Genomic DNA, 17,822 nt, shown 5'->3' on the forward strand with positions numbered 1-17,822 from the left:
ATTAATAATATTAATAACTAGCTAATAATGATGATACAGAAGGGTCAAATGTTCTTTCTGCTGTTTGTTTCTTAAGAACCAGCCTACAATCAATATCCCCAAGGGCACCATTTTGGGGTGGGAAAACTTTGGTCCCCTTCAGTGCCAAGACCTGCCCATGCCTGCCTGGCTTCTTGCTCCCACACTCTCAGAAATCCCTCCCTGTGGGGACTCTCTGAGGGACTGATCATTCCCAAGAAGAGAATTAAACTCCAAATCTACAAGAGTCTATATTTCCTCTGGGTGTTGTGCTAGCGCCTGGAACACCAGCACCAGGCAATTTCCTTGTGCAGCCTGGTTAATGTGTATCATAAACTCCTATCTCAGTATTGAATCCCAGGCCTAAGCTCTTGCTTAGAGACTTTCCATTCCTCATACTTTACAGCAAACCCTAAGCTTTCCCACCACAAGACTTCCAAGAGACTGAACACTCAGTTCAAATTCTATCTCCAGTGATCGGATATTCAAATACTCCTCCTCATAAGTTAGACTTCTCAGTTGCTCAGGCCAAAAATACCAGGCTCATTTTTCATTCATTTCCCACTACATCCAATTTGGCAGCAAATTGTGTTAACTTTCCTTGAAAACACATGCACTCCTCATCATCCTTGTGCTACCTCATCATCTCTCCTCTGAATATTAATCTACCATGTCACCCAATCTATTTTTCATAGAGCAAACACATAATTGGAGCATGAGTATGATCACATCAAGATCTTCCCATGAGTCCCCATGTTGAGCAGAGTAAAAAACAAGGTCCTTCCAATAGCAAGCATACCCCCCTGTACATGACTGATGCCTCCTCCCACCACTATGCCTCTAACCTTCTACCAATCCTAGAACCAGCCACCCTAGACTCCTTGCTATTTCTTGACCACACAAGGCGTAGTTCCAAACTAAAGCATTTACTGAGCTTAATTTTTCTTTTCTTTTTAAATATATTTTATCGATTTTTTTACAGAGAGGAAGGGAGAAGGAGAGTTAGAAACACTGATGCGAGAGAAACATCGATTAATTGCCTCCTGCACACCTCCTACTGGGGATGTGCCCGCAACCAAGGTACATGCCCTTGACCGGAATCGAACCTGGGACCCTTGAGTCTTCAGGCCGACACTCCATCCACTGAGCCAAACTGGTCAGAGCTGAACTTAAATTTTCCGAATCTAATGCTCTTCCCCAACACCTCCACTTAACCAATGGCCTCACCTCTTTCTCATTTTTGGTATAATTCTACAACCTTCACATCCTGACTTGGCCAGTTACTTATTACTGAGTCATCCCTGTTGCAACCAACTACTCAATCTCTCAAAATATTTCCTACCTGGCTATACTTTTTCTTTATCTATATATCAAACATCACCTCCTATCATATAAATTTAAATTATTACATAGTGTACTTATTATTCTTGACTTTCTCTAGTTACTATCATGCAAACTCTGAGGACATGAATTTTTATCTTCTTTACTCATTGTTTTTTCCCTAAACTTCAAATGCAGTACTGGACCAGATAGCAGATGAACCCTCAAAACATTACAGTAAATTTTAAAAAGCTAGACACAGAAGGTCATATATTGCATGGTTACATTTATATGAAATACCCAGAATAGGTAAGTCAACAGAGACAGAAAGCAGATTGGTAGTTTCCAGAGGCTAGGGGTAGAGGGAATGGGGAGTAACTGCTCAGTGCGTACAGGGTTTCCCGTGGCATGGTGACAATGCTTTAGAACTAAATAGAATGATGTTTACACAACATGGTGAATGTACAGAATGTCACTGAATCATTCACTTTAACATGGTTAGATTTATTATATAAATTATACCTCAATTAAAAAATTAACAAAATAAAGGACACATTTTTATATAGTCCTTTCACCTGTAGAAACTCTTGTTAATAAGTATTCACATACTTCAGTGGTAATGTGGGGTAATAAATGTTAATTAGACTTATTACGGTGAGCATTTTACAATATATACACATACTAATCATTATGATGTAGGCTTTAGGCTAATATAATGTTAAATGTCAACCATATCTTAACAAATACTAAACTGAAACATAGAGTTTAAAGTGAATGTTTGAGCTAAAATTTGATTTAAAAATATCATGACAGGCCAGAGGTAGACATGCTACTATAACAAAAGCAGGGTGTTGGAATGCTTTAGAAAAAGTGACAGACACTCAATTATGTAGAGATGATGGGCGCTGTGTTTATAAGAAGACTTTTCTAGATTTCCCATTCTCACTTCCCCTACATGATCCTTTGTATTTTCTTCCAAACATGCTTTCTCATTTTTTTTTGCAATATGGGAAGGCTGAAATTTCCAAAACTTTAAGTTCTAGCTCATTTTTGCTTAATAACTCTGTCAGGTGTTTTCTCTCTTCTCACATCTATATATATAAAAGGCTAATAGGCTAAGTGTTCGACCATCTGACCGGTCACTATGACCACTGGGGTCAGTCACTCAACACAGGAGCTGCCGAGTTGTAGTGACTTGGCAGCAGTGGTTCTCAGGTGATGCACCCCAAAACCAGAGATGAGGGAGCCCAATTCCTCACAGGGCCACGCGATTCCACCTTCAGCGGTGGGTTATGTTGTTGCTGGGGCGCTTTCCACTCCTAATCTGGTTTACTGCACACTTGCATTTGCCTTCCACACCCTGTACAACAGCAACTTTGCAGAGTGCCCTCTCGCACTCCAGAACCCCTTGGGTGCCAGAAGCCGGTTCATCCTTGCTGCTTGACACAGTCGCTGCAGGGAAGAAACATTTGCACAGCATATGTTTCAAGGGACCTGGGGTATATGGCATACTGTTCTTAATATGTTTGCTCCCCTTCTTAGCGCTATGAGTTTTAACCATGGTCACCTCTCGAAGAAAGGTTGTTTCCCCAGGTGGGGATTTTTCCCTGGAGTTAGGGATTAACAGGACTAAGGAAGGGAATAAATCAGTAAAACCCCTTAACTAAGTGCCAGGAGGGTAGTTAATCACTTTAACTATGAACAAACACGCTTAAGCTATATAATCTTTACTTAGGATAATCTCCTTCAGTTACTTCCTTGTAGCTTAACAGAACAATAGAGTAGTGATCTTGGAATGGAGATAACAAATGCCCTAACCTTTGGAATAGAAAGGATAGGATTAAAATCAACTGGTATAAACACAGATGTAACAGGAGAATAAAGACAGAACCTGGCTACAGAACCTGGCTGGAGAACCTGGCTAGAGAACCTGGCTAGGCTGCTGATCAACTGAACGCTGTCTCTGTATCATTTCTTCCTCACAGACTCCGTCCACACCTTTGGGAACCCCTGGACCTGCTGGGGCAGGACCCCAACACTTGGGGGATGTGAGAAAGCCAGTTTCAGCCTAATTCCCACAGGCCCGGCCAAGGGACCCCACCTGCCAGAGGTTCCCGCTCACTCCACAGAAGCTGGGGAGGGTCCACGGGAGGTTGATCCCAGGGCATGTCCAGCCCATCTCACCCAGTCCCACCCTGCCGGCCACCTTCTAATTAGTTTCCTTTTAATGTGCACGAATCCATGCACCGCATCACTAGTTCTACTATATACATTGAGGAGAAACCAAGTCACTAGTCAACACTTTGTTTAGAATCTCCTCAGCTACCTATGTAACTACATCACTTGCAAGTTACACCGACCACAAAACACAAGAACATAAGCCCATTTCAACCAAGTTCTTCGCTTACAACAATCACCTTTTCTCCATTGTCCTCATTTCCTTCTCAGATTATATCAGAATGGCCTTACCTGTCCATATATCTATCAACATTCTCTTCATGATCAATTAGGTATTCTCTAAGAGGTAACCTTTTTTCAGATCTCCCCACTTTGTGTTCTGAACTCTCATAGAATTAACTTTAAAACTCATCACAACCATCTAGGTTTTTAATAATGTGCACCTCAAATTCTTCTAGCCTCAATCCATTACCCAGTTCTAACACCGCTTCCACATGTTTAGGTATTTGTCATAGCATTGCTCCCACTTCTCGGTACCACTTTCTATCTTAGTTTACTCAGGCCACTATAACGAAGTTATAAACCATAAATTGATGGCTTACTTGTAAACTACAGAAACATATTACTCACAGTTCTGGAGGCTAGAGGTTTGATATCAGGGTGCCAGTATGGCTGGGCTTAGTGAAAGTCCTCTTCCAGGTTGCAGACACCTGACTTCTCATTGTGGCCTCACTGTGAAAAGAGAGTGAAACAGCTCTTTGGGGTCCCGTTTAAAGGGCACTGATCCCATTTTTGAAGGATCTGTCCTGGTGACCTAATTAACTCCTCCCTTTCCAATCCCATGGATACATCCCCCACAGACCATTGCCACAGAGAAGCCAAGAGTCCTTAAACCTACTGGGCTTATGCAGGGTTCTGCTGGCATTCATGGCCTTATAAAAGGGATTGGCAGGGAGTCACCGATGCATAAACATATTTGTGTAAATATATAAAATACGTTCAACTGTGCCTCATTAGGAAGCTACCAGATGTCAGTCCATACAATGATTTAACTCTGACTCATTGTCCCTGTGTTTTGGCTGTCACTGGATTCTCTTCCCCTATGAACTGCACAGTCTCTAATGCAATTATCAGTCAGCTGGGGTGGTTTTCCAATGCAAGAAAATACCCATGCAACTTCCTTTGGTCACCAAAGTGACCAAAACAAACTACAATCCCTCATGTACCCAGCCTCCAAACCAGCCCACAGTAATCTCTACTTCCCTATGTTCACATCCTTCTACATTGTACCAGGATTGCTCTCTGTGACTAATAGCGTATGGCAAAAGTAATGGGATGTCACTTCTGAGATTTAGTCATAAGAAACTGAAGTTCCATGTGGGAGCTCTCTCCTTAGCTCATGAAGCCTGTGGAATGACTTGCGAGGAGAACATCAATTTGTCATTTTGTGAGAATCCTTATGGAGTTGTCCACACGGCAAGGACCTGGGTGGCCTAGGGAAGCCTCAGATCAATACTGTATCCATTAGGAAACTAAAGCCTAGCAACAGACTTTGTAAGAGGATTCTCTAGGTCCAGTTGAGCCTGGAGATGCCTGCAATCCAGACTGACATATTTTGAGAGATCTGGAGACAGACTCATTTAGCTGAGCCAGCCCCAGTTCCCTAACCCTGAGAAGCTGCATGAAAATTAATGTTAACTATTGAAGTGCTAAGTGTTAAGTGATCTGAAATGAAGCAAGAGATAACTAATATAGTATGAGGTGCTTAGTTAACTTCTAATCTATCTGAGAATAAAAAAAATATGGAAATGAAAATGGAATTACAACTTAAACTTTGTGATATGCTATATGATCAGTGGTTAGATGGAAATTCATAGCTTTGAATGAATATACTAGAAAAAAAGATCTAAAATCAATACTAAAAATTTCCAACTTAGAAAATTAGAATAAGATAAAATTAAATATGCAGAAAAAAAGGAATAAAATCTAGAGCAGAAATAATGTAATTGGAAAAGTGGGCATCAATAAAGAAAATCAATGAAACCAAAAGCTATTCTTTGAAAAGGTGAATAACTTTTAAATATCAAGCCAGGCTAACCATGAAAAAAGGAAAAAAGACATGAATTATTAATATATAAAGAACTGAAAGAAGGGCCATTTACTAGTGATCTCATGACCATAAAATGGATAATAAAAACTATTATAAACAACTTTATGCCCATCTATTGGATAACCTGGATGAAATGAAAAAAATTTCCTTGAGAGAAATAACCACACAAGTAGAAATAGATATTGGGAATAGATCCATATCTATTAAAGACATTTAATAAATAGTTAATAACTTTACACAAAAGAAAGCATCAGGCCATGAATGTTTCACTTGTGGATCCTACCAAATATCTAAGGAAGTAAACATACCAGTTTTTGTGTCAGAGATATCAAGCACCCATCTGCAGTTTCCAGAGATGGAATCCCTTTCCCACTCTAGTAGGCTGAATTGTAAAATCAGCCACAACTTCCTGGCTCCTGGTGTGCACACCTCATGCAATGTCCCTCTCTGAGTGTGGGCAGAACCTGTGGTGTGTTGGGGTACCATTCCTTCCATAAGTTGATTTGGGTTAACTAAAACAGTGGTCCTAGCCTGACTGGGTGAGCCTTTAAAAGGGAGGGGGTCCTTCATGAAATGAAAGTGATTCAAAGTTTGAGCAGGCTATAAAGATAATAGCAAGAGACTGACAATGGCCTCTGGGAGTGGAAAATGGCCTCAAGCCCTCAGCCTAGAAAATAGAGGCCTCAGTCCTATAGCCACAAGGGACTGAATTCTATCAAAGGCATATGACTTTGAAAGAGCACACAAGCTCCAGAGAGAAACAGGACCAAGTGGACACTGTGATTTCAGTCTGTGAGACCTGGGAAAGGGACTCAGATAATCCATATCTGACTTCTGACCCCCCAGAATCTATGAATTAATATGTTTTCTGTTTTCACACACTAAATTTGCAACACAACAATAGGAAATGAGTACACTCGTTGTTTTAGGTGTTTAAAGACAAAAAGTCCTAGAATGTTTCACACAGCAGCCCTAAGCCAGGATTATATATAAATCATATAGTATACATCATATAGAAATCTAATGAACAACATAAGCAACGAAGTGGAGACAGACTCGTGGATACAGAGAACAGACTGACAGCTGTCAGTGGGGAGAGGGTTGGGGGCTTGGAGGGCATAGGGATTAAGCAACGAACAAAGAAAGACTCATAGACAACAGACAACATTATGGTGAATGCCAGAGGGAAGAGAAGATTCGGGAAGGTAGAAGAGGGTAAAGGGGAGATAAATGGTGATGGAAGGGAACTTGACTTGGGGTGATAAACACAAAATACAGTATACAGATGACATTTTATAGAATTGTACACCTGAAACCTATATAATTTTATTAACCAGTATCACTCCAATAAATTCAACAAAAATCAAAGTTAATTTTTTTTGAAAAATTATTCTTGTAAATAAAAGATTATGACAAATAAAAAATCATAGCATTTGATATATTTTAATAAAATTTTATGAAAAACAAAAAATATAGATTGAAATAAATGAAATTGATTCCATTTAAACATTGCTAAACCAGCTTGGAAAAATTTCCTTATTAATTTTTTCTTAAGTAACTAACAAAGTCTATATCTAGTGAAAAAAAATAGGTTTTTAACCAAAAAATCATCAACGATTGAGGGGTTACCTGACTAAGTAATAAGTGAACCACTAATCCTAATATATAAAAGGCCAGGGGCCGTCACGACAGAACAACCGGGCAGACAACCGAACAGCAGGCTGCATGGGGCAACAAGGCCGGCAGGGGGGTTAGTGAGGGCGAACAAATGACTGAACTGCAGGCTGTGTCGGGGGACCAGGCCAGCAGGGGGGAAGTTGGGGGTAACCAGGCCTGCACGGGGGGATAGTTGGGGGCGACCAGGCCTGCACGGGGGGCAGTAAGGGATGACCAGGCCAGTGGGGAGGGGCAGTTGGGGGTGACCAGGCCGGCAGGGGGGGCAGTTGGAGGAGACCAGGCCAGCAGGCAGAGGCAGTTAGGGGTGATCAGGCTGGCAGGGTGGCATTTAGGGGGATCAGGCAGGTAGGCAAGCAGGTGAGCAGTTAGGAGCCAGCAGTCCTGGATTGTGAGAGAAATGTCCGAGATTGGAGAGGGTGCAGGCTGGGCTGAGCGGATGCCCCCCCAACCCCCATTGCACAAATTTTGTGCACCAGGCCTCTAGTCTATATAATAAAAGCCTAAGTGATCATTACGGCAGAACAACCAGAATAAACGGTAGCTATGATGTGCACTAACCACCAGGGGGCAGACGCTCAATGTAGGAGCTGCCCCTTGTGGTCAGTGTGCTCCCGCAGAGGTCGTGTCACTCAGACAAAAGCTGGGCTCACAGCTGGCGATCATAGCGGCAGTGGCAGGACTAAGGAGCAGCAAGGGGTTCCGGACTGTGAGAGGAATGTCCAACTGCTGGCAGGCGGACATCCCCCGATGGGTCCTGGACTACGAGAGGGCGCAGGCCAGGCTGAGGGACCCACCCCCCAGTGCATGCATTTCATGCACCGGGCCTCTAGTAGTAAATAAGATTGCAGAAGTAGCTCATTAATTAAATCAGCTAAGAAACATTTATGATTAGTCATGGGATACCAGTTCACATCTAGACAGACAATGATCTCTGCCTTTGAGTACTCAAAGTTATAGGAGTTAGAGGAGAACAAGGTAATATAGGGCAAAATAGTATATTATACAGATTTGAGATTTTATTCTAAAGTAAAAGGACCCCATCTTTAATGAGCCTCACTTTCCTGCCCTTCTTACTGGTCCCACCCACCCCTGTCCCTGCCAAGCTGTTTATAAGGCCTTGAATAAGCCTAGTAGGTAGGTTACCGACTCTGTCTTCCCAGTGACAATAGACTGTGGGGGATGTAGCAATGGGATTGGAAGCAACAAATACACTATTTCTAAGTCCAGGGGAAGTCGATTATTATTTGAATTAGATTTCAGTAGTGAAGTGGGTGAGGCATTATCCACATCCAGATTTGTTTTGAAGACAGAGCTGACAGAGATTGTTAATGGATACTAGGGAGGAATTAAGAATGGCACTTGGGTCCTAGCCAGTTTTGCTCAGTGGATAGAGCATCGGCCCTCCTAGACTGAAGGGTCACGGGTTCTATTCTGGTCAAGGGTATGTACCTCAGGTGTGGGCTGGATCCCCAGCCTCCATCAGGCTGGTGTGGGAGGCAACCAATCGATGTGTCTCTCTCACATCAAAGTTTCTCTCTCTCTCTGTCTCTTTCATTCTCTCAAAAAAAAAAAAAAAAATCAATGGAAAAAAATCCTTGGGCCAGGAGCAGGGGAGGGGGAGGCATGGTGGGGAGAACATCAATGGAAAAATATCCTCAGGCGAGGATTAACACAGTAGTTATCTAAATAGTAGCCTCATTTGGAGTCATGAGGAAGACTTGAGGAGTTGTATGTTTATAGTAAAAACCACCACAATAATGCTGGGTGTTTTTGTTTTGTTTTGCCATAAGTTAAAGATGCCATATATGTAGATATATGTAGATAGCCTTAAAGTCCATTTAAAAGAGAAGTCAAAACTGGGGAAACAGAATTATGGATCAGGATATGGAGGGCATTTAAACCCAGTCGACTGGGAAAAAAATCACTTTTATGTGTATATAAAAGAAATGTTCAGGTAACTATAGTTCAAAAGACTAAGCATGAAGCTGGACATATAAATGTTTCTTTACAAATGTATAAGAATATGTGCATCGCTTATCAGCATTATCATTACCACAATATTACCTGATGATACTGGTTACTTTCAATATAGGTGTTTGCTTGACTAAACATTAATAAGAATATTAAAAATAAAATAACTATACCAAAGCAATAATTAGTCAAATAACATAAAAAGACACCTGAAGGTCGATTAGACATGGAACATCTTCCTTCTCATTAGCTACCAGGAAATGACTAAATGAAACCACAATGAAATATAGCTTCATACAAATCAACATGGAAATGACAGACAATACCAAGTGCTGGAAAAAGTGTGGAGCAATGGGTCTTTTGTACACTGTGGTGGGCATGTAGAAGCGTGGCAGTGCTTCTAAGTAAAACATATCTAACATATGACTCGAACATTTTTCCCCTAGGTATGCATTCAAGAGAACTTTGTACATATTTTCACAAAAAGACAAAAAAAATGCTCATGGCAGAGCTATTTTCTGTGACCCCCCCAAACTACACAAATGACTTTCAACCCAATGGATAAGTAATTGTTCATATTCACAAATTATTTTACAGTGCAGCAATGATAATAAACTACTATGATTATAATAAACAAAATGAATAAATGACTCTCTAAGCCATAATGTTGACCAAAGGAAGCCTGAAAAGGAGTAAATACCTTATTATCTCATTAATATTAAAAATTCAAAAATGAACAAACTAATTCACACTGAAGAAGTGGGATAGCAGTCACTCTTCAGGTGCAGTCCCTGAAAACAGGGAGGAATGAGTTTCTGAACGCTGGGAATATTCAATTGTAAACATATATTAAGCTCTGTTCATGTACAATTTGTGAACTTTTCCTTTTTGTGCAATCACTTTTATACATTATATTTAAAAAAATAGTTTAAACTTATTTTGTGCATCGTACATAGCAAGCTATGGCTGCCCTATCTAAGTAAAATTTCTGCAATTATGACACAATTTCTGTAAATTGAATATAGCCACGTTAGTGAATAAATAAATTGAAGAAATAATCTTGTCCAATAACTTTAATAAAAAATGTCATATGAGTGGCCTGGATAGTGATGCTCACTGGTTGAGTGTCAAGACATGAGCCAAGAGGTGATGGTTCAATTCCTGGTCAGTGTACATGCCCAAGTTGTGGGTTTGATCCCCAGTAAGGGGCATGCAGGAGGCAGCCCATCAATGACGCTCATCATTGATGTTTCTATCTCTCTCTCCCTTTCCCTTCCTCTCTCTCTAATATAATATATATATAATGTAAGTGGTTATCATTCATATTTATCATTGCATACAATATATATTTAAATAAACATGAAGGCTATAACAAACTGAAAAATAACAAAGTGCATTTTATCATTAAATTTAACCTATCACCAAACATCAGTTAACTGAATAATTTATAGTAACCTGTATTTAAAAGGACATATCTTTTTTAATTCTCTTCACCTTAATATAAATTATTTATTATATGTATTCCTGGTTCTCAAACCCCTAAACTCAAGGCAACGTTGCACCAAGAGCTCTTACTGGAGATTAGTGGTGGTGTTTATTCATGTCTCATAGAAACATACAAAAATATAAACTAATCAGAAAGGAGGTATTTATTTGCCCACAAGAGTCAAAAGTTTAAAATAACGCTTCTATGCATATAAATGAAAATAAAAGGATAATTAAAGAAAGTGAATATTTCAGACAAGAATATTAAGAATTTGCTATTATTTCTTGGTGTCCATTTTCCCTGTGCTATCAACCCATTCCATGTATAACAGAACTTCTTAATCCTTTGACTATCTTCCCTGTGGTCTACAGTAGAGTTTCACTCACAACTGAAAATACCAGATCCTACGTAAGAGATCATTCTATGAAAATAAAAACATATGGAATGCTTACTAGAGAGTAACTGGCCATGACATTATTTCCACTCGAATACAATACCTATCACTTTGAATCCCCCAATGCATAACAACAGAAGTTGTTGTTGTTACTCTTGGTACCTTATATTTTCCCTTCACTCTTCAATAATCTATATTTTGATTTTTCCAAACAATATTGGTAGTGAACTTCTTAAAGGCAGAAAGTATCAGTTGGATAAAAATATGATCTCACAATATGGTATCTGGACTTCTAAGATACTCATTTATATCCTGAATCTTATTTTTATTTGTTGATTTTTTTGGTGGTATAATTTTTGGACAGAAATATTATATTGGGTTAAATTTTTCTTTCTATCTATAAATCCATTTATTTTTTTATTTATTTACTGTGCAATCAAATTTGCTGCATTATTATTTTTTTAAAGGACCTGATAAGTTACTCCTGGTGAGCAGCTGTGGCAACTAGGAAGTAGAAGTAAGACAGTACCTTAACTGTTAGGAGCACAACATCCCTGTAATTTTAGTGATTCATTTGAATACTACTTGAAATCGTGTCCTATGATGGACAAAAGGGGGGCAATCACCCATCATATGTAGAAACATAATTATTTATGCCAAGAAAATCAACCTCTCGATTTTAAGGCAGTCTGACAGGCCTGCTTAAATAAAAAATGCTGTCAGAAATAAAGACAATACTGTCTGTCATCTTCAAATACTAGAATTTACCTTTCAATTTATTGGGAATTAAAATGTGCCCAGAATCCATACGTTTAATGCAACATTAATGAGATGCTGATTATAATTCTTTGAATGAGTGCCCAAAACCTGCCTACCTGAAATAAAGTAGCAAAATTCTTCTATAAAGCCTTTCTAAAACTGACTTGGTAATAAAATCACATAACACAAAGCAGCAAAGATCTTCATTATCCTCTATTATTTTAATGTAACAATATGACCTAAATACACATTACATACTCACTGCTAATTTTGTTCCCTCATAAAGAATGTACTTCTTGCTTAGAAAAGAAAAATGTTCCAGAAAATATATAATCTGAGGCATCCTTTATCCTAATACAAATTCTCTCTTAATTATCTACTAGTAAGTGTTTTAATATAGAAAGGAAAAATCTGAGAATAATGTTTGGCTTTTCAGAATTTGTTGGGATAGGTTATATTGTGAGAAACATGATATTCCCAGAATTAAATAGACAGAACTTTTAGTTAATCTCTCTCTTGACCTTGTGTGTTTGGGTAGTATAATGTATAGGATTGTTTTCCTTAGTTCCCGAGAAAAGAACGGGGATAAATGTATTTTCATATGTTATGCTCATCTAATGAATCCTATAAAATAAAAGCTTAATATGCTAAATGTCCGACTGTTCCTTTGACCGTTTGACCAGTCGCTATGATGTGCACTGACCACCAGGGGGTAGATGCTCCAACCAGTAGGTTAGCTTGCTGCTGGGGTCTGGCCAGTTGGGACTGGGCCAGATGGGCCGGATACACCTTGGAGCCATTCCACAGATACTCCCCAACCCCAACTGTGCTCTGGTGGGGTCCCTTTCCTACATGTAAATGTAAAAGAATTGTGCTTTTCTGTAGTGCCTGCATACCCCATTCGCTCTATTCCTTTTTGAGGTGAGGTAACCAATTTTTACACAATATAAACATTTTTATTCTTACAACCTTTTCTCCTCTTCTTCCCTATAGTTAATTTCCTTTCACCAGCAAATTCTTTAATTTCTACTAAACATTGTTTCTACTTTTGCACTTACTTTTGATAAGGTATCTATGTTCCATCAATCTATGTTGGATTCCATGTGGCCCAGCCAGTGTGGTTCAGTTGGTTGATCTTCATCCCATCCACTGTGATTGCACAGTCAGAAGGTGTAGTCCTCCCCAAGACCCAAGGTTTTAAATTAGCATTACTATTCTGCTGACCAAGACTGTCATTTGGCTCCAGGCAATCGTCATTATGTACACAGTGGCCAATAAATTCTCTGGCCTGATAGGACAAATAGTATGAGCATTACGCCTTCCAATATATGTAATGATTAAACTTTAATTTTGTTATCTTTGTTATTAAACTAGAGGCCCAGTGCACGGAATCATGCACCGGTGGGGTCCCTCGCCCTGGCCTGCGGAGATCGGGCCGAAACTGACTCTCTGACTAATTGAGAACATGGAGAAAAGTTCAACGGGGAGGACTATCTTTGAGCTAATGGGCTTGTCTCCTTGTATTTCTTTAAAATGATTGAGCTCTTTTCTACTTTCTCTGTTTTGCACCTAATTAACTCCTATAAAAAGTTTCACCCCCAAGAAATCTTCCCTGGCTCGACCTCTGTGTTTGAATGTGAGTGCCGTGTTCTCCAATTGCCTTGAGCATCTCATTGCAATACAGCACAGAAATTATATTGCAATTATGCTTTTTTAAGACATTTCTTCTAATAGTGCATCAAGGTCAAGTATGATAAACCTAAACCAAACTTATTTCACAGTTGCTCTACAAAAAAACTTATATAATGTTAAATTAAAAGTCAAGCTCAAAGAACAAATGCCCAGGATATAATAGGCATATGTATTAATTTTCAAATTTAAGTTATTAAAACAAATTTCTAAGTAATACATATTGTGCAAATTTATATTCATGCCTTTGCCAGACTGACAAAGTAAAATGATATGTTTCTCTGGGTTCAAGCAAAAGCTAAGGTTTTACTTAAATTTTACTTTGAGGATTCGGTTATATGGATCCATGATTCCCCTCCCCCCAACATTTTCCAGCTTTGTATGCAATCTTAACTGCTTTTGCATATAGTAGAAACATGCAGTCTAGCATAATTCAGAGTGACTAATGACTCCCACAATATCAGTGTACTTGAAAACAATTCACTTGGTAACGTAAATTAGCCATTAGACTAAGGCATCTCTAATGCCTTGGTTGATGTAAGTTAACATAAACCCAACCCAGAGGCAATGCCCTGTAGTCTGAGTAAAGTTAAGCCACCTAATGGCAGTTAACCAGGTCTTCCCAGATAAGGCGGCCAATGAAGCCAGAGCTTCCCACCTACTCTATGAGAGACTTTCCCAGCGCCTGTCAGAAAAGCGCTCATAACCAGTTTGGGTTTGCTGCAGCCTGATCTGACCAAATGTTTGCTCAAATAAACTCCTCACACTTGTAATTTACCTCAAGTTATCACTGAACACATCGGAAAGTAAAAGTTATTTTCACTAAAAAAAAGTGCCTTGATACATTCTAACTTATATTCAGATAAACATTTAATCCATGGTTGGCTGTCTTTTTGCTCACCCTGAGAATTTTCTTTCTAGGGAGGTCCCCAATAGCCTTTATCATGGTTTCTCAGAATACAAAATAAGCATTGTCTATTGTGTGCTGCAAACAATTGTATCCGTGTGAACCAGTCTTTTCAGTGTGTAAATGTCACAAATTGCTAGGGGGAAACTCAGCCATCTTTGCGCTTTCCACTTTTTTCTAATCTATTAAAATTCTTGCAGATTTCCTAATGCAACTCTAGCCGTGAGCCTGTGATTACCACTAAACCAAAATGCAAATAAAATTTACAACTGAAAATATACATGAAGAATGAGTAAAGATTCATTCCCACCCTGCCCACAACAGTACATAGACATAACAGTTTCATCTGATTCTAAGGCTAATGGGAAATGTCTAAATGTCAAGCTAATTTCTATCAACATGTACTAAACAAATGCTTTTGGAATTAAGACTAAAGTCGCTACTAAAGGAATTTATTAAAATCCTGATGCCATACATTTTTAATCTTTTGATTAATAAGCATTATTAAACTATATATATATATGTATATATATATAAAATAACACCTGTATTTAAGTGTTACTAAATGGAGTTTTATTTTTTATATGACTTATTAGAAATGATATTTAAAAATAAAACGTGATCATTAATTTTAATAATGTTCAACCAATAATCTTACATATTGAATAGCAATATTATTAGTTTTTAAAATATTATAAAGGAACTCAATTTCAGTAAATACAATATAGAAAATTAATCCATGAAATTTTGTCTTCATATGATTTCCCTCTCATTTCCCTCAAGACAGTCAGAAATATGACTGAATAAAAATATATAGTCAATTATAATAAACATAATTTTAACAATTTTGGAATTGTATTTTTAAAATATAGATTGAATATACAGACCATAGTAATTAAATAAATTCGATGGGAGTTCTGTCACTAAACCCAGGTAATACCTCTTAATATTGGGGTGGCATTTTCTAATTTAATTTTTTCAAACTTTATTTCTCCAATAAATGTATGGTGAAACATTATTAACCTAATTTTACAGAACAGGAAAGAAAGTTAGAGTTAGTTCATCAAGTAATAATGGTACACATAAAACTATGGCCCTGATTTTTTAAAAGTTAAATGCCAATTTAATATTTATCCCTTGATAATTTACCACATTTTAGAGAGAACATTTTCAATAACACCTTCAATGACCTTTAATAGAGTAAACAATCTTTCTTATAATTTTGTTATATTTTTAAAATATTCATAACAATATTTAGATACTCAAGTTCTTCTAAAATTATTTATGTTTCTACTTGTGTATTTTAAACAGCTTTATAAAAGTGAAAACAAAATTATGAATAGGGTGAGAAAAAACAAATTTTTATATGATGAACATTTAAAGCTCAAATTATATTTATAGAGTATTTAATATGTATTTCCATAGCTATCTCAAAATATTCTATACTAATTTTAAACTAATGCAAAAATTATATAGGTCATTTGTATTTAGAAAAGATGATCTTGAAGATTAGTTTCCCAAAGCCTTTGTACAAATAACTTATATATAAGTAATTTTGTTTTTTGACCTCATAATTTAAAAAGATTTTATGTGTGTTAATGAAACAGTTTTGAAGTTGATAAATTGCATTGTGTATCTGCTAAGACAACTATTTTACATTTCACATTTTTATCCAGCATCTATCCAAAGACTTGCCACTTGTTACTACAAAAATATCATCAAAATTTGACCTGTAGTTCTAGTAGAAAAGTACTACTGCCTCATACACTTTTGATAAAACAGAAGTGCTTGCAAAGATGTAAAGCCATCATCTTTCAAAAACCTATGAAGAAGGGACACCTGGAAAGTTACCTTGGCGTCTAGCTATTTCAAGTAATCTATATATATAAAAGCCTAAGCGACCGAACGACCAGAACAACCAGAATGACCAGTCGCTATGACATGCACCAACCATAAGGGGGCAGATGCTCAATGCAGGGACTGCCCCTGGTGGTCGGTGTGGTCTCACAGTGGGAGCGCTGCTCAGCTGACAGACCCGTCCTGGTGATCCACCAGCCCAGTGGCAGCCACTCACTAACTCAGTAGTCCTGCAGGCCCAATCTCCAGAGAACAGGCCAGGCACCTACACACCAATGCCACTGACTCGATCCTGACAGTGCTGCTGGCCTTCTGGAAGTCAAGGCCGCTTCCCCTCCCTAGATGCTCCCCAAGGAAGAAAGAATATAAAAGCGGCCGCCAGGTGGCTCCCGACGGCCAGCGCAAGTGTCAGCAGGAAGGATCCAGATCCTGGGCCAGCAAGGGCATCCCGCCACCCGCCCAGAGGGCTGATCATGTCCCACACACCCCCCCTCGGGACTCCAGCCATTCACAAATTCATGCACTGGGCCTCTAGTCATTTATAATATACATATTATAGTGAAATTGCCCTCAGATCTTAAAGGCGGCTAACACTAAAAGAACTGACTGAGTTATTAATTATAAAAATATTTTTTTATTATTGGTTTGTGTAATCTGTATTTGTATTAAAATATGAGAACTAGAGAAATTTTGAAAATATAAAAAGTATGAAGAAAATTTTAAAATAATTATTCCCCAAAATGATGTTAAGAAAGCAGTAATTTTGATATGATGATAACTACAATTCACAATAAGAAAGACATACAAATACTTATGAATCAAGATAGCATAGCTTTAACTCATAATGCATGCATAGCAGAGAAAACAGTAGGGGTTAATGGGAACACATCAGAAATGGAAATCTTTACCCTTTGTCAATCAATGCCAAATATTGTAGAACTAATGTAAGCAATTATGGAACATAAAAGAACATTATTTTGATCTAATGGATATAACCTGACTCTTCTAACTGGTAAAGAACTTACAAGAGGAAAATTGTGTGTTTGACTATAAGAACATCCTTGAACTTCACAATTATTTTATAATATTAATGATAAAAAATCATTAAGCTTCATTAAAATAGTGGTAGTAATTGGAACACTTTTTGATTCTGTTTTAAAAATTCCAAAAAGCAGGCAAATCTAATCTATGTGGTCAGATATCAGAATGTATTTATCACAGGATGGGGGAATGGGTAGACAGGAGCATATGGCATCCCGCTGGAATTCCAGCAAATTCCTAAGTCTTGCTCTGAGGGGTCAGTACATGTTAACTGTGTGATAATATATCACAGTTGCTACAATTATGATTTGTGTCTTTGCCTATATCTATGATATATTTCTGTAAAATAAATAATCATATAATCTCACTTATAAATTAGAACACACATTTTTAAATTAACAAATAAAATTATACA

This window comes from Myotis myotis, unplaced genomic scaffold (assembly GCF_014108235.1).
Source record: "Myotis myotis isolate mMyoMyo1 unplaced genomic scaffold, mMyoMyo1.p scaffold_m19_p_3, whole genome shotgun sequence".
Lineage (NCBI taxonomy): Eukaryota > Metazoa > Chordata > Mammalia > Chiroptera > Vespertilionidae > Myotis > Myotis myotis.